Source organism: Pongo pygmaeus, chromosome 14, assembly GCF_028885625.2.
Source record: "Pongo pygmaeus isolate AG05252 chromosome 14, NHGRI_mPonPyg2-v2.0_pri, whole genome shotgun sequence".
Classification (NCBI taxonomy): Eukaryota; Metazoa; Chordata; class Mammalia; order Primates; family Hominidae; genus Pongo; species Pongo pygmaeus.
Window position 1 is genome coordinate 59082176 of NC_072387.2, and position 22554 is coordinate 59104729.

Below are 22554 nucleotides of genomic sequence, written 5' to 3' on the forward strand. Positions count from 1 at the left end.
TATTTGCATAGAGGTGTTTGTAGTATTCTCTGATGGTAGTTTGTATTTCTGTGGGATCGGTGGTGATATCCCCTTTATCATTTTTTATTGCGTCTATTTGATAATCTTCTCTCTTTTCTTCTTTATTAGTCTTGCTAGCAGTCTATCAATTTTGTTGATCTTTTCAAAAAACTGGCTCCTGGATTCATTGATTTTTTGAAGGGTTTTTTGTGTCTCTATTTCCTTCAGTTCTGCTCTGATCTTAGTTATTTCTTGCCTTCTGCTAGCTTTTGAATGTGTTTGCTGTTGCTTCTCTAGTTCTTTTAATTGTGATGTTAGGGTGTCAATTTTAGATCTTTCCTGCTTTCTCTTGTGGGCATTTAGTGCTATAAATTTCCCTCTACACACTGCTTTGAATGTATCCCAGAGATTCTGGCATGTTGTGTCTTTGTTCTCATTGGTTTCAAAGAACATCTTTATTTCTGTCTGCATTTCATTATGTACCCAGTTGTCATTCAGGAGCAGGTTGTTCAGTTTCCATGTAGTTGAGCAGTTTTGAGTGAGTTTCTTAATCCTGAGTTCTAGTTTGATTGCACTGTGGTCTGAGAGACAGTTTGTTGTGATTTCTGTTCTTTTATATTTGCTGAGGAGTGCTTTACTTCCAACTATGTGGTCAATTTTGGAATAAGTGTGGTGTGGTGCTGAGAAGGATGTATATTCTGATGATTTGGGGTGGAGAGTTCTGTAGATGTCTATTAGGTCTGCTTGGTGCAGAGCTGAGTTCAACCCCTGGATATCCTTGTTAACTTTCTGTCTCGTTGATCTGTCTAATGTTGACAGTGGGGTGTTAAAGTCTCCCATTATTATTGTGTGGGAGTCTAAGTCTCTTTGTAGGTCTCTAAGGACTTGCTTTATGAATCTGGGTGCTCCTGTATTGGGTGCATATATATTTAGGATAGTTAGCTCTTCTTGTTGAATTGATCCTTTTACCATTATATAATGGCCTTCTTTGTCTCTTTTGATCTTTGTTGGTTTAAAGTCTATTTTATCAGAGACTAGGATTGCAACCCCTGCTGTTTTTTTGTTTTCCATTTGCTTGGTAGATCTTCCTCCATCCCTTTATTTTGAGCCTATGTGTGTCTCTGCACGTGAGATGGGTTTCCTGAATACAGCACACCAATGGGTCTTGACTATCCAATTTGCCAGTCTGTGTCTTTTAATTGGAGCATTCAGCCTGTTTACATTTAAGGTTAATATTGTTATGCGTGAATTTGATCCTGTCATTATGATATTAGCTGATTATTTTGCTCATTAGTTGATGCAGTTTCTTCCTAGCCTCGATGGTCTTTACAATTTGGCATGTTTTTGCGGTGGCTGGTACCAGTTGTTCCTTTCCATGTTTAGTGCTTCCTTCAGGAGCTCTTTTAGGGCAGGCCTGGTGGTGACAAAATCTCTCAGCATTTGCTTGTCTGTAAAGGATTTTATTTCTCCTTCACTTATGAAGCTTAGTTTGGCGGATATGAAATTCTGGGTTGCAAATTCTTTTCTTTAAGAATGTTGAATATTGGCCCCCACTCTCTTCTGGCTTGTAGAGTTTCTGCCGAGAGATCAGCTGTTAGTCTGATGGGCTTCGCTTTGTGTGTAACCCGACCTTTCTCTCTGGCTGCCCTTAACATGTTTTCCTTCATTTCAACTTTGGTGAATCTGACAGTTATGTGTCTTGGAGTTGCTCTTCTCAAGGAGTATCTTTGTGGTGTTCTCTGTATTTCCTGAATTTGAACGTTGGCCTGCCTTGGTAGATTGGGGAAGTTCTCCTGGGTAATATCCTGCAGAGTGTTTTCCAAGTTGGCTCCATTCTCCCCGTCACTTTCAGGTACACCAATCAGACGTAGATTTGGTCTTTTCACATAGTCCATATTTCTTGGAGGCTTTGCTGATTTCTTTTTATTCTTTTTTCCCTAAACTTATCTTCTCGCTTCATTTCATTCATTTGATCTTCCATGACTGATACCCTTTCTTCCAGTTGATCAAATTGGCTACTGAGGCTTGTGCATTCGTCACGTAGTTCTCGTGCCTTGGTTTTCAGCTCCATCAAGTCCTTTAAGGACTTCTCTGCATTGGTTATTCTAGTTAGCCATTCGTCTAATTGTTTTTTCAAGGTTTTTGACTTCTTTGCCATGGGTTGGAACTTCCTCCTTTAGCTTGGAGTAGTTTGATCGTCTGAAGCCTTCTTCTCTCAACTCGTCAAAGTCATTCTCCGTCCAGCTTTGTTCCGTTGCTGGTGAGGAGCTGCGTTCCTTTGGAGGAGGAGAGGCGCTCTGATTTTTAGAGTTTCCAGTTTTTCTGCTCTGTTTTTTCCCCATCTTTGTGGTTTTAGCTACCTTTGGTCTTTGATGATGGTGACGTACAGATGGGGTTTTGGTGTGGTTGTCCTTTCTGTTTGTTAGTTTTCCTTCTAACAGTCAGAATCCTCAGCTGAAGGTCTGTTCGACTTTGCTGGAGGTCCACTCCTCCCTGTTTGCCTGGGTATCAGCAGCAGAGGCTACAGAACAGCAGATGTTGGTGAACAGCAAATGTTGCTGCCTGATCGTTCCTCTGGAAGTTTTGTCTCAGAGGAGTACCTGGCTGTGTGAGGTGTCAGTCTGCCCCTACTGGGGGATGCCTCCCAGTTAGGCTACTCGGGGGTCAGGGACCCACTTAAGGAGGCAGTCTGTCCGTTCTCAGATCTGCAGCTGTGTGCTGGGAGAACCACTGCTCTCTTCAAAGCTGTCAGACAGGGACATTTAAGTCCTCAGAGGATTCTGCCGCCTTTTGTTTGGCTATTCCCTGCCCCCAGAGGTGGAGTCTACAGAGGCAGGCAGGCCTCCTTGAGCTGCGGTGGGCTCCATCCAGTTCGAGCTTCCTGGCCGATTTATTTACCTGGTCAAGCCTCAGCAAGGCAGGTGCCCCTCCTGCAGCCTCGCTGCCGCCTTGCAGTTTGATCTCAGACTGCTGTGCTAGCAATGAGCGAGGCTCTGTGGGCATAGGACCCTCCGAGCCAGGCACAGGATATAATCTCCTGGTGGGCCGTTTGCTGAGACCGTTGGAAAAGCGCAGTATTAGGGTGGGAGTGACCCGATTTTCCAGGTGCCATCTGTCACCCCTTTCTTTGACTAAGAAAGGGAATTCCCTGACCCCTTGCGCTTCCCGGGTGAGGCGATGCCTTGCCCTGCTTCGGCTCACGCTGGATGCGCTGCACCCACTGTCCTGCACCCACTTTCCAACACTCCCCAGTGAGATGAGCCTGGTACCTCAGTTGGAAATGCAGAAATCACCCATCTTTTGCATCGCTCACGCTGGGAGCTCTAGACTGGAGCTGTTCCTGTTTGGCCATCTTCACTATAATACCTTTTGAATACAAGTTTTATTTTTGTTATTTCAGATTTCTTATTATTTCCTTAGCAATATCCAAATCCTTTTTTTTTTTTTTTTTTTTTTGAGGCAGGGTCTCAATGTTGCCCAGGCTGGAATGCAGTAGAGCAGTCATGACTCACTGTAGCCTTGACCTCTTGGGCTCAAGCAATCCTCCCACACAGGCTGCTGAGTAGCTGGGACCACAAGTGTGTGCCATTATGCCTGGCTAATTTTTAAACATATTTTTAGAGATGAGGTCTCCCTATGTTTCCCTGGCTGGTCTCAAGCTCCTGAGCTCAAGCCATCTTTCCTCTTCAGCCCCCCTAAATTGTTGAGATTACAGGCGTGAGCCACCTTGCCCAACTTAGTTTTCAATATTTGCTAACAACTTGTATTGTCTCTTGAGGACTGTATGTTCATATCATTTACATATGTATTTATCTTTTGGATCCTACAGCTTTATTTAAATATTAATTATGTGACTTAGTTTCTGCGACTATTTTTTTCCAGTTTGTTGAGTAATTTTTAAGATTGTTTAGTCTCTTATGAATGGAGTAATTTTTTATTTTTATATACAAAATCTATAAATCTTCTAGTTTGTGATTTCTCCAACTTGATTTTAAAATGTTAGATTCAATGACATAGAAAAATTCCTTGAGCACAAAGCTGATTTCTAGACCTTACAGTAGGAGCCTACAAGTGTTTTCCCTCTTTTATCAAGTTGAGAGAGAAGGGAAGATGACACATGCGACTGCTATGAGGGCCTTTATAATCAGAGCAACCAATGCCAGAGAGATTGATGGTATTCTTGAAGGGAGCGGGAGGAGGCGATTAGCACACTTAGGTTAATGGCACTGGATGGATAAGGAATGGCAAAGTGGAGTGGCCCAGCCATGGCATTCCACCTAGTTAGGCTGCAAATGATCACAGCTGAGCTACTCTGCTGTGTCTCTTCTTCCCTACTCAGGGAAATCTCCAGCCCTCTCTGGTTCCCACCCCCAGCTCTGTAGTATTACTATAGTGTCTGTAACATAAGCTGCAGCTGGGCATAAAATGATGGAACACCAGCCTGTCTCTGCTTCTCATGGGTTCAGGAAGTGGTCATTCATTTATCATTGACCACTTAGTACCAGCCACCTACCGTGAGAAGCAAACCAGACAAGAAGGAAAGAAATGGGCAGATTGGGGATATATTGTGAAGGTAGACTTGAGAGGATTTTTTGAAGGATTGGAGGTAGTGTATGAGAAAGATGAGCAAGGATGTTCTCAAGACCGGAGCAAGAAGTTGCCATATCCTAAGATGAGATAAGTAGCAGGAGAAGAAAGTTTGAAGGTTGGTAATCAGGAAATCAATTTTTGCAAACATTAGGTTTGATAGGCCTTGCGATGTCCAAATGGAGATACATGGGCCTGAAGGGAGATTATGGGGCTGGAGTTCAGAAGGGAGATCCAGGGTGGAGATTTGTCAACAAATAAATGGATGACAACATCCAGGAGACAGAGTGACTAGGAAAGTAAAGAGGATGGAAGAATGAGTGCTGGGACTTTCCATTGGGACATAATTTAGAGGGCAAAAAGACGAGAATAAACCAGCAAAGGTGATGGGGGAGCAGCAACCAGTGAGGTAAGGGGAAAGCCAGGAGAGTGTGGTGTGGTATCCTTGAAGCCAAGGGAAGAAAGTTTATCAAGCAGGAAAGAGTGATCTGCTGGGTTAAATGATGCTTAATGGTTAATGTTGAGTGTCAACTTGATTGGATTGAAGGATGCAAAGTATTGTTCCTGGGTGTGTCTGTGGGGATGTTGCCAAAGGAGATTAACATTTGAGTCAGTGGACTGGGAAACACAGACCCACCCTCAATATGGGTGGGCACAATCTAATCAGCTGCCAGCACGGCTAGGATAAAAGCAGGCAGAAGAACGTGGAAGGACTAGACTGGCTGAGTCTTCTGGTCTCCATTTTTCTCTTGTGCTGAATTCTTCCTGCCCTCAAACATCAGACTCCAAGTTCTTGGACTCTTGGAATTACACCAGTGGTTTGCCAGGGGCTCTTGGGCCTTCGGCCACAGACTGAAGGCTACACTGTCAGCTTTCCTGCTTTTGAGGTTTTGGGACTCAGACTGGCTTCCTGGCTTCTTAGCTTGCAGATGGCCTATTGTGAGACTTTAACCTTGTGATCATGTGAGTCAATTCTCCTAATAAACTCCCCTTCATACATTCATCTATCCAATTAGTTCTGTCCCTTTAGAGAACCTTGACTAATACAGTGCTGACAGGTCAAGTAAGTGATAGGCTGAGAATTGACCTCTAGATAGAGCAAATTATTGGAGACTTTGATAAGAGCAGTGTCAATTGAGTGGTGAAGGCAAAACCCTGAGACGTGGGTTCAAAAGAGGATGGAAGGAGGAGAAATTGGGGCTGTACAGAACTGGGGCATAAAAATGGCCTATATCTGAAAATAACTCCAAAAATTTATTATTAAAATTAATTTCATTTGTTTCTTTTTAAATTTATTTTCATGTGGCTACTAGAAAAATTAAAATGACAGATGTGGCTCACATTATATGGCTACTGGACAGCACTGATATAAATTATGCTTTTCATAGTTTTATTATAAAGGGGACCAGAAGATGGGATGGTAGCTGGTGGTGAAGTGGGGTAAAGAGAAACTTTTTTCCCCTGAAATGAGAGAATTGCAGCATGTTTGTATGTGGGAATAATATAGTCAAAAGTAGAAGTTGATGATGCAGCAGAAGAGACAGGGGACAAATGATGTCCTGTAGTAGGTGAGTGCGTTTGGGTTCCAGCGCATAGGTAGAGGGTGGCCGAAGGGTTATGGACTGTTCATACAGAGTAACAGGAGAGGAAGCAGAATGTGAGGTCTGCAGACAAAGGTGAGTATTTATGGACATGGGAGTGCTTGGAAGTTCCTCTTTTGTAATCTTAGTGACATAGGGAGCCAGTCTTCAGCTGAGAAAAGAGAATGGGGGAGGAGGTTCTCTTCTGACACACACTATAGACCACAGAATTTAGAAAAAAAAAAAAAAAAAAAGCTTGCTGCTAGGTCACTTAGAAGACAAGGAGGGGACAGTGTAGGGTGTAGGGTACTTCGGATTTGCTGGTGGTTCATTCCCAGAAACAAAAAATGAAACAACCCATTGGAGACATGTTCTCACTCGGTCATCTTGTCTCCTTCATTTCTTGGATCCCAGTTTTTTTGTCTGTCTGTTTATTTGTTTTATCAAAGCAGAAAATAAAAACTCCAATTCTCTCCTCCTCAGTTTGCTCGGTGTTCAACATAGTTCCTCCTGCTGCGGGCCGGCTTGGTTTCTTTAAACTTTAATTGCGACAAAAACGTTTGCACTCAGAGCCCTAAATCTTCCAAGTCCTCCTTTTGTGTTTCTTGTTTTCCTCTTCTTTTTCTGCCTTCAGGAAAGAAGTGAGATGATGATGGCTCTGTCTCTGCGGCTCTCGGCTCTCGGGGGGACCTGCAGGCTGGGGAGGCAGCTTCTCTCTGCAATTTGGCCGCTCCTGGACTTGTTGCAGCCAGGCTTCAAAGAGAAACCACCGCTTCCTCCCCCAGCCCCACGCCAGCCTCAGAGGCAGCTGGGCCTATTGAAACATTCAAGTTTCACTTCAGGCTACTTTAAACATTTGCTTTATTCCAAAACAGCTAAACTTGGAGTTGTTTTCAAATATAGGCCATTTTTATGCCCCAGTATATTGTGTGGTTTTGAAGCCTTTTTTCATATCATTAGCTGCAACCCCCAAAGGTTAAAAATAATGATTAAGTAAAATCTTTACACGGATTCCTCTGCTCCCTGGAGGGGACACTGGGCAGTGTCCAAACTGCCAGACAAGCCAAGCTGTGACAATAGTGACTTAGCTCGCGACTCTTAGGGTTGTCCAAATGATTATATTCTGGTGGGGAGGAACGTGAAAGGGGGCTGAAGAGAACAGTGTAAGACACAAATTTGGTTTGGGGTTTGGCGAGGATCAAGATTTTTAAAATGGCTCGTGTGATGAATTCATTTTTTTTTTTCTTGCTGTCTTGGAGTAACGATCACATAAACATACTCTGAGTTTATTTTCTGCGAAATAGTTGCAGTTCACCTTTGAGCTGATGAGCATCTGCACCTAGAAAACCATAAAAAATGGAAGAGTTTACAAGAGGTTGTGAGTTGGCACAACCAGGTAGGGGAGGAGAAAGCACTTAGGACAAGTAAATATTTTACAGCACCTATATTTTCAGACTGTTGCTGCTTCCAAGGCCAGCCTCCTCTCGCTCCTGGCTCACTGCTCCTTTCCCTTACTTTTCCTGTGGCTTGCTTTCTTTCTGTCTTCTTATTTTTTTAATCTCAAAGTTAATATTTCCATTTAAGTCTACCTGCTTCCTCCAGTAGTTAACATGCTAGTTAGCTATTTAAACATTTTATAGATTTCTCTGAGCTTGTCGTAATTATTTTCTTGGCTGAGCCTTCTGGAGTCATTCTATGTCAGGAGACAGTCTGAAATAGAAAGACGGCAACTTTAGGGTGGGTGCAGCTGGGTTACACCTGTTGCTAAACAAAACAGGATTTATGAAAACATAAACAAAAACAAGTAAAGCAAATCAGAAAAAAAGACAGTAAGCAGCCTGCCCTGGTAAATTGCATGCTTCTTTTACTGTTGTCCTCTTTGTATGAGAGATTTGTTTGGGTTTTGGAAGGGACACTTCAATGCACAACCTCTGTAATCCTCAATGAATTCAATTAGGGTGAAGCAAATCATACCAAGAGGAGGCTCCTAAGTCAAACAGAATGATTTTTGTTTTTTGGCGCTAAGGGGTGTTTGAATTTTGACAGCTTGTTGTTCCACATTTTAACGATGGAAGCTATGATGGAACAAAACATATTTCTAGACATTGTTGCTTTTTATTTTTAGTGCAGGGTTAAGTGTTAGTGTTAAACATTTTTTGAAAATAAATAAATTTCTCAATTTTTATAATGCTGAAAAATTAATGACCATGTGGTAAAATACTCTGACTGTGGGTGGAATGCAAGGCATCGAAGGACATTGCCTAATGGAGGTGGGCGTAGTTTTCCTTGATTCCATAAAGGATTTTAAAATCCAACAGGGCTTAATGTTCCATCTAAATCAGCATTCCATGGCATCATGTTAGTTCACCATAAAAATTAGAGAAAGTTTCTATTGATCAAGAAAGAAGAAAGAAAGAGAGAAAGAAAGAAAAAAGAAAAGGAAGAAAGAAAGAAAGGGAAGAAAGGAAGGGAGGAAGGGAGGAAGGAAAGAGAGAGAAAAGAGACATAATTGCTCTATTGTGAAGATTAATCAACTTTATAAAGGAATAAAAATATTTTGTAGGGATGTGGTAAAGATTCTTATGTGAAGGTTTCCCACTTTCTGCTGGAGTGTATAGACCGCTTAAGGTAGTCACATCAGAAAAGGGTGAGAACTTTGCCCTTGAACAACAAGATTTTCTTTGCACTTTTTTCAAGAGACCCAGTTTTTCGAGGGCCTATGACAGAAGTCTGGAGGTAATGAGAAAAGATGCAAACGTGATGATTAGAAAGCTGGTTCTCAGTGTTTGTTTAGTGAATATTAGATTGAGCTTTTCCAGCGTTTAACTCTTAAAGTTAAGAGTTAAGAGTGGTAAGGGGAGCACTGAGGGCTGATTCAAAGGCCAGATAGCATTTTGCAGCTGTGGGGCTACACACTGGGCCCTGGCCAATGCACCTCATCCCTGCTCTTGCTGGATTTTAACAGGCACCACAGGACCCTTGGCTGCTTAGGCAGCCAACTTTGCTAAATTGCTTCAGGTTTCCATGATGTGAGCTGAAGTCCACCACAGCTAGGTTGGCATCTTTGCATTCATTTCCTTCATGTCCCATTGTAAGTTAAGTCATAAACAGTTACTTCAGACAGTAAAAAGATGGTTCCCTGCCATGCATACTTTGATCTCACTCTGGTGGGAATCATTCCCTTACCTTATAACTGGCATCTGAACTGATGATACCAACTTTGTAAACGTTTTAAATTTTTGTGGTAAAAAACATAAAATTTACCATCTTAACCATTTCTAAGTGTACAGTTCAGTAGTGTTATGTTCATATTGTTGTGCAGCCGATCTCCAAAACTTTTTCATCTTGCAAATCTAAAACTATATACCTCTTAAACTACAATTCTCCATTCTCCCCTTCCCCCAGCCCTGGCAACTAACTTTTTACCTTCTGTTTCTGTGAATTTGACCACTCTAGATAACTTTTAAGTGGAATTATACAGTATTTTTCTTTTTGTAACTGGTTTATTTCACGTTGCATAATGTCATCAAGATTCATCCATGTTGTAGCATGTGTCAGAATTTCCTTCCTTTTAAAGCCTGGACAATATTGCATTGTATGGATAGGCCACATGTTATTCATTCATTCCTTGAGGGATACTTGGTTGCTTCTATATCCAACTCTATATTTTAGTATTCAACATAATCTGAGGGGTGATGTTGTTCTATTAATATTACTAAACTATTTGTCCCATGACCTCAATTGTTAATAACTGTTGATATGAGGCACCTTTGCCCTCCCAAAATCCCTTTACTAATGTTAAGACAGAGTATCAAACTTGAAATAAGGCAGTAGAATAGCCTCAGTTTTCATTGTCTTCTAAGAGCATTTTCTAAAAGACCTACCCAAAGATGACCCGATTCTCTAGGGGAATGTATCTTATTTGACATATTATTTGTTACTAATTAAGGCTCAGACTCTATGAGATGACATGCTAATTTGTAGGATTTTATTCAGTAGTGATGCAAGTGATTTTGGTCTGGTAAAAAAAAAAAAAAAAAGGATGACTTTAAAGGTTATACTTTTATTGCCAAGTGTAGTATTAACTAGTGTTCTGTCTAATCCAGCAATCTTCTTCCAACATTCATTCTCAGATGCCTGCATATATTTAGTTTCTCAAATACTCTTTGCACTGGTTTTATCATTCTGCTCATTATCTCATTAATGAATTACGTAAATATTTGCCACATGCTCATGTTTATATGCAAGCCATAGTTATAACTTTAAAAAATTATGTTTTAAATTTCTTTTCTGCCAGAGCAGCCAGCATAAATAACTGCGTTCTTCATTTCAGTGAAGTTTTTGTTGCTAAGCCATAGAGGGGCCAGGTGATGTCAGAACAGTTAAGCATGAGACCTACACTAGGAAAAAGTAGAAGATGGCTTTCTGCTAAATATAATTATAGAATAAGTTCTTTTTTTTTTTTTTGAAAGAAGACTGACCAACAACACAACAACAAATTTAGCTTATAAATATGTTCAAGCATTTTAATCTAATACAAGGGCAAAGTAAACCTCTGTGTTGATGTTTGAGCCGAAAACTACCAGCCTCCTCAACTCAACTATGCAAACATCAGGCCAGGAGGCTGCAGAGACCTCAAGGTGTGTTTCCCAAAAGGCATAGCAGGAGGCTGGCTACACTCACATAGATCTGCAGTTGCAACACAGGATATAAAAAAATAAATAAAAGGCAAAGTTTCCATAAACTCTGCATTTTCATACCCACCTGCAGCCAAACCTTCTTAATGTGGAGATGTGCCCATTTCTTGCAAAGGGTTTACTATTATGGTTCTGTTCTGTGCTGGAAAAGTGCAAATGACCGTGGACAGCACACCAAAAAACAGTCCCTGCTGATTCTTTTCAACTCAGGGGCATGTGTGTGTGCACGTATGTGTGTGTGTGTGTGTGTGCATGCCTGTCTGTGTGGGGGGTGTTACTATACCATACAGACACACAGCCTGGCATTTTCAGTGTCCCAGAGATCAATTTATTCAACATTTAGTGAAGAGAGGTAGCTCATTTAAAGGGTTAGTCCCTAAAGATTAGGAACTTATTTTCAAGGATGGAGGTAATATATCTTGGTTGCCTTCTAATTCCCAGGTATTCCTCAAAGACAGATCAGCATGAATTAATCAATGCCTCTCTGAATTCTGCAAAATTTGTTTTTTCTTTTGTCCCATGTGAGAGTGAATGTTAAGATAAATGGTTATTTCTAGACTAAAATTAAAGGAAGTTGAGAAAAGCAAATGATGTATTTCAGTGAGTTAGTAGAAGGCCAGAAGGAATTCTGTTAAAAGCCTCCCCTACAGCTTAATCATTGTCACATTGCAAACTCTACCTTGATAAAAAGAAAAATTTTAAACTATGGCCTCCCTTAATTTTCTCCATCTATGTGTGGGAGCTCTCCTCTGTGAGTTCATCTGTTTGAATTTGACTCTGAATGATTCAGTCAGCCAGTGTTGCACCATAATTTGGTAGCCCTTTGGCTAAATGCAAAGGGTTGGTGGTCTCACCCTGGGTATATGCAGACATCTCCCTGGCATTGTTACATTACCCTGTGGAGTCAGGGGATGATAGATGAAGAAAATTTCTCTGCTGAAGTTAGTGAGGCCCCCTCCATTTCTAGGAAATCTTTCTTAATTTTGTTCTTATAATTTAACAAATCTCTGCTTTTCATGCAATCTTTGTATTTAGGGTCATTCCAGTCTTTTAAACAAAATTGGTATACAGCTTTTTATGTGGGGTAGTGTTTTCAATTTTCACACTGATGCCATCATATTTCAGGAATAACCACAAGTGGTTAATTCTGTAATTCTTCCAGACATTTTATTTTAAACTTTAAACCTGAGGAAACCATGGTCAGTATCAATAAATGTTTATTGAGTGTCAACTGGGTATGAGCCCTGTCCCTGGGCACTTTAACAAGTCTGCTCTGAGAGGTCTGGGTTTCCAAGATGTTCCATTACCTGGTTTAGGAGTCAGATATTTCCCTCAAAGAGGTATTCCTTATTTCCTGAGTTTTAAAATTATTTTAAGTTCCCAGTTTTTAAAGCCATTATCTGTAAGACAAGAGTGCTCAGTAGTTTTCATTTACTAGGAGCTTATTGTGAGCTAGAAACTGTAGTTAGTCAAGTGTTTTACATGCATTTTTAAATTTTAATCCCCATACCAATCTACTGAGTTGGCGCCCTATTCTTCTGAATCCCGTTTTAGAGGTGAGAGCACTGAGGCTTGCTGAGAACATGCCATCAGCTCCAGTGACACAGCCAGCATGGAATCCAGTTTAAATCTGAGCATGTCTGACTCTACAGCCTCTCTGCTACATCATGTACAGTCTGCTTTTTGATGGCCTTTTGTTAATTCGTCCTTGGTGCTCTGATATTTCAGAAGTTATATGTCATTTAGTTACACATTTTAAACCTTAGGAAACCAAGTCTGCATCAACATTTACTAAGTATTGACTGGCTCTGCACTTAATATTTTACATGTCCGTTTTGCATGGTCAGGATGTCCAAATTATTTCATTAGCTCATTATTTTGGTCATATGTATTTCTGAAGGGGACTATAATAATGAAAACTAGCTTAAATTCCCAGTTATTCAGGCTATTTCATTTAAAGATGAGAACAGCTGGCAGTTTCAATTCCTCAAGTGTTGAAAAATTGTGGAAAAGAAAAACCCCAAACCAGCTTGTTAACAAATGTCTTAGCGAATGAATCGGCGGGATTGTGTTCTCTCTGGCCCTTTCTGGATGTCTTCTGTGTGTCTCCACAATCTGGGTGCAGTGTGATGCGTTGCTCCACGGAGAAACCACAGTTGAAAGAATAAACAGGGATGGCAGAATAAACAGAATAAACCCTGAGTGTGGGGGAAGCTTTGCAAGTCAGGCTCCTTTCACTCACATGCCTGGCCTTCTGGGAATGGGCCCAAAGTTTTCTCTTTGGGAACTGGTGTAAACGGCTTATTGCAGCCAGTTTGTTTGGTTTCTCATTGACTGGTGCAGGGTCCTGGGCACGCACTAGCAGAATGAGGCTGCCTTTGGGGGAGCCTCGCAAACTGGGCACTGGTCAGTAAACAAACACATGCACAAATGTGCTGAGGAAAGTGGGGACCCGGCACGGCACACACGCATGAAAACACACACAGACTGAGGGAGATAATCTAATGGAGAAGAAAAGAATTTATTTTGTTGATCATTATGGATTCCACCTCCAATTCAACGACACATTTTTCTGAAAAGATTTCCATTCTTTTGTTTTTGTTTTGTTTTTATTTTTATTTTTAGTTCTGGGCTCGTGTACAGGATGTGCAGGTTTGTTACATGTGCCATGGTGGTTTCCTGCACCTATCAACCCATCACCTAGGTATTAAGCCCAGCATGCATTAGCTATTTGTCCTAATGCTCCCCCTCCCCAACCACATCTGCCAACAGGCCCCAGTGTGTGTTGTTCCCTTCCTTGTGTCCATGTGTTCTCATTGTTCAGCTCCCACTTACAAGTGAGAACATGCAGTGTTTGATTTTCTATTCCTGCGTTAGTTTGCTAAGGATAATGGCTTCCAGCTTCATCTGTGTCCCTGCAAAGAACATGATCTATGTCCTTTTTATGGCTGCATAGGATTCCATTGGTGTATATGTACCACATTTTCTTTATCCAGTCTATCACTGATGGGCATTTGGGTTGATTCCATGTCTTTGCTATCGTGAAAAGTGCAGCAGTGAACATACACGTGCATGTATCTTTGTAATGAAATGATTTATATTCCTTTGGGTATATACCCAGTAATGGGATTGCTGGGTCAAATGGTATTTCTGGTTCTAGACCTTTGAGGAATCGCCACACCATCTTCCACAATGGTTAAAGTAATTTACATTCCCACCAATAGTGTAAAAGTGTTCCTAAGATTTCCATTTTATGTTTGTCAAGCACTCGCCTTGGAGGAAGACTAAAGGCACACACTGTCCATAAGAACTGAACAATTAGTGCTGTTAAGTGAGTTGGGTTGAGATTGTGCAAGACAGGGAAATCGAAGAGGCAGTTGATGAAAGTTGCGAAAGGTAAATGGCAGAAGAAATCTTGCATGCCCATGATGGGGGCACTCAGCAGTGGAAATAGCAAAAACAGGGACCCATTCTACAGCGGAACTGCCTTTTTCAATAGTGCTATTGGGACCTGGGCTCATGTTCTTGCTGAGAAGAGCTACTAATATTACCTGGGAGTGAGTTGAGCCTTAAAGTCCTTGTCTGTGCAGCCCTGTGTTTTGAGCACTTTCCAGATGGTTCAAGAAGTTTGTAGAACTTATTCATAATTTGTGTAGCAAAACAGCTGCATTTTGGAGCCTTGATAGTAATATCACAGAGTTGGGCTGGAGGAGAGTCAAAGACAGGGACATATGTGTCACCTGGGCTGCTTTGGAGATCTCAGGACTGTGACAGGACAGTGACACCGGCCTGCAACCATAGACCACCAGTGTGCACTTATAACCTGGGCTTAGACAGATATGCTGACTCCCAAGATGGCTGTATCTTGTGTTAATGGCACATAATTCAGCCCCTCACTGAGGCTTTCCTGGAAATCTAACCATGGACTGTATGTGCACTCAGTCCTGGAACTCCCTGTCTGAAAGTGCAAAAATGCCTGTTTTGGTGTTTGTTCATTTGCAGTAGTTGGATGAGCCTCTGTCCTCAGGGTCTCTGTTTCCTTCTTCGTGTCCTGTGTCTCCATACTGCTCCTCTTCAAGTGCCATCTGTGAGACTCAGGGGGATCCCCTGACATTTACGGTCCTTAGCAGTAGGGTTTTCCCTAGTGGTAAATGGGAAAGAATCCTGATTTCTAGTCACCAGGAAGCAGAAGTACGGCTGAGAGACACTGAAACTCAAGGTCAAGTCTTGCAGGCAAGGAAGAGAATGGCAAGTTGAGCCCTGGCTGATTCAGAGTCCTTTATACTATTGAGATGTACACATTTTTTTGGATTATATCACCTGAAAAAGCATGAGGTTTCCACCGTGACATTTATTTTCTTGGCCTTGAAACCCAGAATATTGAGAATGTGGCTGTTAACCAAAGCCTCCTGAACTGAAGGAGGTCTTTTCTTGTACAGTGTGTGAAAGCAGAGAGGAGCTGTTCATTGTAGACTTTGAAGATCACCTCTTAATTTCCCCCTGTGTTCTTATTCTCTAACGATGTGCTTCACTCTTCTTTGGAGGGGAGCCTCCTCTGTGCTGTTTGAGATCAGTACTTCCTACTGCCTTTATGATGGCCTTAGAGAAGTTCTCCTGCCGGATCTAGAGGGATCTCACATTATGAAAGGAGCAACAGAACCCTGTAGGAAGGCCAGGGCTCTATTTATTTACATTTGAGGTGGTGGCTGTGGAGGAGGAAGATTCAAAACACACAAAGTTATGTATGAATTATGATGTGATATGTTCAGCTTTTAGCTCTCTACTGGGCAGCACTTCAAAGTTTGTTTCAATGGATTTTCTTCAGGGGGCCACACCAGCATCCTCCAAATGGGAGTCTGAGGATGCTTCCCATCTTACATCACTCACAGATCACTGCCAGAGCAACAAGAAACAAAAACCCTAACAATTTACAGTTCACCCTCTTTGATGTAAGGTGCAGTGGGGACACGAAGCCCAGGCCTCTGAGTAGGATGTAGTTGGATTGGCACAGAAAGCAAACTCTTCTTTCTTTCCTCAAGAAGAAGGAAAACTACACTAGCAAATTAAAAATATTAGCAAGCTTCTACTCAGATACATTTAGCTTGATTTGGGTCAAGGTGGGGGAAGGGAAGAGTGAGGAATTCAAACAGCCTGTGCCAAGGATTTGCTGAACGTGTTCTTTAAAAAAATGCTGACGGGCATTAAATTAAGTAACAACTGCAGATTACACAAGGGTAAACACTGCTGCTAATGTTTGACTAAAAGCTAACTGAGGGCTCTGAGTAATTCCAGTTAATTTATAGATCACGACAGTAACAGCCCCAGGGGACTGGGGCTGCTGAAGGTGGGAGATTCGTTATATAGCCAGAAGCCACGTTTTTAATTTTAGAAAAAGAAAACTAAAGCTGTAGGAACTGATTTAGAAACTTCAGAGGGAGAGAGAGAAAAAGAAAGAGAGAGAGGGGAAGGAGGAAAGAGAGAAAGAGAGAGAGAGGTGTAGGGGGAATGAATTGAATGTCTTTGCTGGGCTTGGGATAGAAAAGTGGCTAAGAAAAAAAAACAGAAAGAAACACATCTAACTTTAAATAACTCTTCCAGGAGGAGAGAGCATGCTAGGATCAAGAGTTAACTATTCCTGTGGGGTAGGGGTCTTAAATTCAAGACTGTGCCAGGGGCTCCATCGACCCCAAATGAAAGAGTATAAACTGCCTCGTGTTATCAAATAAAATTAATTTAATTTTGCAACATTTAGCTTCAAGTTAAAATTTAAATATATGGTTGTACAGTAAATGATTTTAAAATTATAGTCCCTCCAGCATAACCTCTCTTGACACAATTTTAAATGCTTTTTAAATGGGATGTGTAGTTTATTTAGTACATAGCAGTTGACGTCCTTAGATTGGGTTTTCATCATGTATTTTAATTTACTGAGGCTGGGATGACCATAATTGCCTAACAATTCAATGGAACGGAATGGGCTACTTCAGCATTTTTTACTGCATTTTTCCATATAATATCTAAAAGTCACCCTGCAACACACACAGGCTATGTTTATGAAAGCAAGGCTTTAACCCTTGCATTTTTCTAGTTTTGAATAATTTTCTTAATAAGGCAAAAAATGTTTGCAAATTTGCACCATGATGTCAGCACGTCATCGTGAAGGAGGTAGGACTGGCCTGCGCTTCAGGGATGGAGTCCTGTCCATTTGGTGTTTGCAAACCTTGAGGATCCTCGTAGAAGCCCAGTAACTCCAAAGACCCTTGTTTCTTCCCAAGTTTCTGTCTCCTCTCAGGCAAGGGCAAACATATCTGCTTTGCTAGGCCAGTCTTTAGTTTAATCTTAGAGTTTCAAAAACAAACAGTGGTAAGATCTGGATAACATAGTTATCCATTTCTGTGTTTGCCCAGATGAAACTTTAAAAATTCTAAAAATACCAGGACAATTTCTCTTAATTGCTCTGGATTATCAGGCTGGAGAAATGGATTAGGCGGGTATATTCTAGTCTATTAAATCTTGTGCTAACTTTACTGATATCGTCTCTTGGACTCTGACAGCCTATTCTGCTTTTCAGCGTTCTCCAGGGATGCTCCCAGTGTGTTGGAAACCAAACTCCCTGTCTGCAGAGACAGCCCTAACACCAAAACTTTTGCTTTGCTAGAGAAGCTAGAAGAGAAAAATAATGCTGTTGCATCCTCTCTGACTCAGTTGACTCACTTTATGACTTTAATTGTCGGATCCCAAACTTGATGGCTGACCTGACTGAGGTCACCAGCCCCATAGGACTATTTTAAAACTTTGAAAATCACAAGGCATTTTCAGTTCTTGGCACTTATGAGTTTGTGCAAATATTCTGATGAGTGATCCTTGAAGATAGATTGCCTCTAAATATGAAGGTGTGCCAAGCTCTAGCGAAACTGAAAAAAAAAGTGGCATTTCAGAATGACCAGAATCAGTAGACATTGTTTATTACCCTTATCCTCCACACCTGATGTTAAAAACAAAGACTAGGAACACCCATGCCTGCCAGGTCAGTTTATTTGTGAACATTGAGGAATGTCTAAAGGGGATTAAGCTTTCATGTATGGAAATGCTTTCTAATTCAAATAACTCACTGTAATTTTTTTAAAAGTGACATGAATTGATGATTGTAGATACCGTCATACTGTATGACCAAATAACATGATTATAATGATGTGGCATTTCGTTTCCTTGTCTTTAACAAAACATATGGCTTTAGGTTACATTTATCTGGCTTTTGGTTCTTCTACTTTAACTTGAAAGATGAAATTTATGCAATTTCTCAAGATCCCGAATCACAAAGTTGGGTAATGGCAAATGGTATCCTAATAACATCAATAATAGCTGGATTTTATTGTGTAGCTATTCAGTGACTGCTCTAAACAACAACCCTAGAGGGCAAGTACTATTGTGATTCCATTGCAAGTTTAGGAAGTGAGGCACAGAGAGATGTCAGGCATCCACAGTCACACAGCAGTTGATGCAGGAGCGCAGATTCAGCCACACTGCCTGTTTTTATCTAGTTTTGGGCTCTGCCAGTGAGAGGAAATGTCACCACTCTTTATTTCCAGGATCAAACTCTATATACACACTATATTAGCTCCACCAGACTCTGTAATCTAACTTATTTTGGCATGGTAGACCCTTCATGCTAGAGTGGAGGAAGAGGGATTGGATTTATTCTCCATCGTGCCTGAAGAATCCATCTCCTCCTACAATTTAGAACACACATTTTGTTTTTTAAGAGTGGACTATTTTATTGGAAAACAATAGTAGCTACACTTAGCTTACCATTAATACATGTCAGAAATTTTTCGAAGTACTTTCCATTTCTTTTTCATTTTATTCTCACACTATGAAGTAGACAGTATTATCATCTCCATGTTATAGATGGGTATACTGAAACACAGATGAGTCATGTCAGTTACTTAAAATTGTCTAGTCAGAGGGACACAGTGATGGGCTCACGTCCAGGTAGCCAGGTCCCATGGTCCATGCTCTTAACGCTACACTATCTTTCCAATGAGTTGATAACTAGTCAGGTGATTTGAGGATTAGCAATAAAATGATTTGGACTGAGTTCTATCACAGCTGATAGAATTGCAGAATTGGCCATTTTATCAGTAACAAGAGCAGTGCTGCCCCCCCGTTTCTGCCACTGTCATCGCAGAACATTCCAGAAGAAAGGTCCTAGGAGGATCTACAGAGGCTTGTGTTGTTCTCCCAGCATCTCAGACTGTGTGATATCTAACTCTTACTTCTCTTTTCTATACCTTGGTTCTCCTGCCTCAGAATAATAAGCCCAATAACAATAGCCTCTTTTTATTTGTAGTGTTTTCCAGCTTACAAAGCGATTTCTCACATTGGGTGATGTGAACCTCACTATGGTTCTGTAGGGTGTATTCAGTCTTCATTGTATTGATAAGGAAACTGTAGTTCAGAAACACCCAAAGCCACAAAACTGGTCAAAACGGGCTGGACTTAAAACCTGGCTTTATAGCTGGACGCGGTGGCTCACGCCTGTTATCCCAGCACTTTGGGAGGCCAAGGTGGGTGGATCACGAGGTCAGGAGATTGAGACCATCCTGGCTAACATGGTGAAACCCTGTCTGTACTAAAAACACAAAAAATTAGCTGGGCGTGGTGGCAGGCGCCTGTAGTTCCAGCTACTCGGGAGGCTGAGGCAGGAGAATGGCGTGAACCCAGGAGGCGGAGCTTGCACTGAGCCAAGATTACGCCACTGCACTCCAGCCTGGGCCACAGAGCGAGGCTCCGTCTCAAAAACAAAAACAAAAACAAACAAAAAAACCACAAAAACAAAAAAAAACCCTGGCTTTATAATCTCCTATCCCCTATCCCTATTCCCAAATCCTCCTGCAGAGAGAAATAACCTCTTGTAGCAGCCATTTCAGTGGGAGTCAAAGCACTTCACAAAACCCTCTCCTTGTTCCTTGGAACAAGTCTTTATGAAGTGGTCCAAGCAGCCACCAGAAGTGGCTGGAGACCACCCACATATGCTGCCCACACTGTATTTTATGCCTGAATTAATTTGCCATGTAGACATCTTACTGTAGTGGTTGAGGATATTGGAACTACTTAGATGAAAGAACACCTAAGCCCCTAGTGGGCTTCTGTTAAACTGTGTAGGTCCATAGCACAGATAGGGCAGCAATGACAGTACTCTGTGAAGAGGAGAAAAGTGTGCTTACAATGAACGGGGCCTTGGCGTCCACCTCTCGCAGATGGAGAGAAGTGTTGCTTTTTCCTAGAGAAAAGAAATGAACAAGACCTGTTGATAGTGAATGAGTTGGGTCCCCATGCTCCCCTTTCTCTGCCATGCCCTTCAGGTGGGATGCTGGCACAGGGAGGATTAGATGTTTGGCCTACTTACTCATTCCAACTTATAGCTCACAAGGATGGAGCTTAGCTGGAGGCTGAATGCTGGAACCCCACCAGAGCATTTCAGAATAGCCTAGGCCATTTCCACAGGTCTGAATCTGTGACCTAGGGGCAGGCTCTTAGAACAACATATTCTCATATAATGTGACTGGCTGGCTCTAAGGTGTCCCTAAGAAAAGCTAACGTCCCCTGCTCTAATCAGGCAGAAAGGAGTGAGAGGAGGAAGAGAGAGGAACCTGGAGAAAAGAAATGCAATAAAGGCCTGTAAAAGGAAAACTCACAAAGCCCTTCTCTGAAGAGCCTTTAAGATGGACACATACGAGCAGGTTAACATCCCTAAAATAAAGCAGGAGCCAGTAATAACAGGGTCGGGCAACAGAAAGCTACAGCTGGTAAGGAAGTCAGCAGCACCACACCATTAGATACAGCAATTACTTTAGATACAGGGTGGGGTCCCAGCTCTGCAGCACACACTCTCAGGCTGGAGAAGCAGGCTCTGCTTCTGGGAAAGCATTCTCCACCCTGGGGTACAGATCCCTGGAGCCTTAAGAAGGCGTTGCAGAAAAATTAAGCATTATCTCGTCTGAGTCCCCTAGGCTGGGTTAGAAGTTGCTTGCCTGATTATTGCGTGCAGCTGGAATGGTCTTGGTGCAGGGAGGGATCTGGGCTGAGGAGGATGGGCTGAGAGGGGAGAGGGGAGAGGGGAGAAGGGGACTCGCACGCATGCGCACTGTAGCAGAAGCTGCAACTTTGCCAGTGCAGCAAAGTAGGGTGCTTGCTACTGTGACGGGGGCCCCGACTTGCAGATCTGCTTGTCATCACTTACCCTGTCTTGGTGGTTTGGGCATGCACTTCTTTGGGGAAACAAACAAAATTTTAAAAGTTCCTGAGTTTGACAGCAGCAGCCAATCACTTTCCTCCCTATTACCCTCCTCTCTTTTTTCTAAAGTAGTCAAATGCCAGCTTCTATTTCACTAGTTTCTATTTCTGTGAAAAACATTTCAGAACTGCTTTCCTCATCTTCCCACTAAAAATCAAGCATCCCACCCCCCGCCCTCCTGTTCTGTGCAGGAAGGGTTGGCCCACACTCACCTGATGTGTTCCCTCCTCAGTCGTGGCTAGCACCAGGTGATTGCTGCCATCAGATGATGTTCTGCCCTGGCAAGCACATGTTTTTAAATGACTCTGCAGTACCCAGGCTTATAAAAACAAATGCACCCAGACGAAGTTCCAGCGCCCCGCGGGGATATACTGAAATTCTCTGGCCTTGCTGAGCTGGGCTTTGGCTTCGAGTCTCCTCTCAGGCAGACCTGGATACGTCTTCATTCATGTGCCTATTTTAGTCATTGCAAAATGCTTTATAATAATTCCAGACGTGAAATGTGCACAGGAGGACTCTAGTTTGGAGCACAGGCTTTGGGGTCAGAACCTCGGCTTGAATTTTGATGCAATGTATCTGTATAGGTAAGTCTTTTTCACCTCTGTGCCACAGTTTTCCCATCTACAGCAGCAACACCTGTCTGTATAGGATTCTTGTCAGAATTGAATGAGATAAATGTGATGTATTTAGCACAGTTCCTGGTACATAGACAAACATTAGTTCAATAAAGTTTTTCTAGTATTATCATTTCCTTGTTTTTTCCAAAAAGTAGTTAATCTGAGCACACATCTGTTTATAGGAGGAGGTCTGATGGCCGGGAGGATGGGAAGAAGGAACCCACAATGAAGCAAAAGTCACGTTTAACTCTGTCCTCACCATTCCTCTCCTGGGCCTGTCCTAAACTGGAAGCTGGGGGAGGATGGAGTGCTGGAATGCTGTAGAAGTCTCATGGGAGGGCGCCTGGTGTTTACCACATGTGTACACTGTTGCACGACCAGGTTGGCACTTTGCATGTGGGAAACGATCAGAGAATGGTGGGGGATGCTTAAGAGGCATCACTGGAATCCTACGGTACCACAGACCAGAGCCTTCCCTTCCCTTCCTCTCCCACAGATGAAAATTTGAATGCTGGGGCTCAGTGGAACACCTGAAGGAAGCTGGTGAGGCAGATGTCCCGCCATGCCTTCCAAGTGTCATGCAACCAGTTCATGCCTGTCAGCATCTCTACCGGTAGACTCTGTCAGTCAGCAAATCTACAGAGCAGAGAGCCACAGGTGGGGACAGATGTGGTCAAATGCCATTTAAATCAGTGATTCTCAGCCCAGGAGTTGTCGTGGCACTGGCCTTGAGTGAGCTGGACCAAGCAAAGCGGTAGAATTCCCCATAAAGGACC

At 42.2% G+C, this 22554-nt stretch overlaps 1 long non-coding RNA gene across 1 annotated transcript; it reads right to left on the reverse strand.

Moving 5' to 3' along the window:
* Positions 1-15063: 15063 nt before the first annotated feature.
* Positions 15064-21544, reverse strand: LOC129011616 (uncharacterized). The gene is made up of 3 exons (XR_008493380.1): positions 21374-21544; positions 20092-20147; positions 15064-15570 (listed from the first exon to the last, which is right to left on the reverse strand). It is a non-coding gene; the product is annotated as an uncharacterized LOC129011616 (long non-coding RNA).
* Positions 21545-22554: the final 1010 nt, after the last annotated feature.